Source organism: Oratosquilla oratoria, chromosome 20 (assembly GCF_046742065.1).
Source record: "Oratosquilla oratoria isolate Oo_2021 chromosome 20, ASM4674206v1, whole genome shotgun sequence".
NCBI lineage: Eukaryota > Metazoa > Arthropoda > Malacostraca > Stomatopoda > Squillidae > Oratosquilla > Oratosquilla oratoria.
In genome coordinates this window covers 35,644,735-35,645,157 of record NC_134796.1, presented here as the reverse complement: position 1 = coordinate 35,645,157, position 423 = coordinate 35,644,735, and positions in this window count along the sequence as shown.

The window sequence follows — 423 nt, the reverse complement described above, 5'->3', positions numbered from 1 at the left end:
TCTTCCAACAAGAAAACTGGGAAGAAATATACAAAGAAGAAACATCAGTGGAAGAGAAATGGAATATTTTGACAAAAATTTACAAAAAAGGAGTGGAAAAGTATGTCCCAAGACAAAAACAAGAAAAAGAATATGTAAAATGCTGGTACAACAAAAGTTGTAGGGAGTTAAAAGACAAAAGAGACAAAGCCTGGACCAGATGGAAAAAAGACAGAAGACCTGAAAAATGGAAAATATATACTGGTTATAGAAATGAATATGTACAAAAGTGCAGAGAGGAAAAAAGAAAATATGAAAAAGATGTTATAGAAAAGTGTAAAGATCAACCAAAACTATTCTACAGATTTGTAAACAATAAACTGAAAAACAAACAAGACTTGGAGAAATTAAGACAAGGAGGAGTTGAATACACTGAGGAAATGG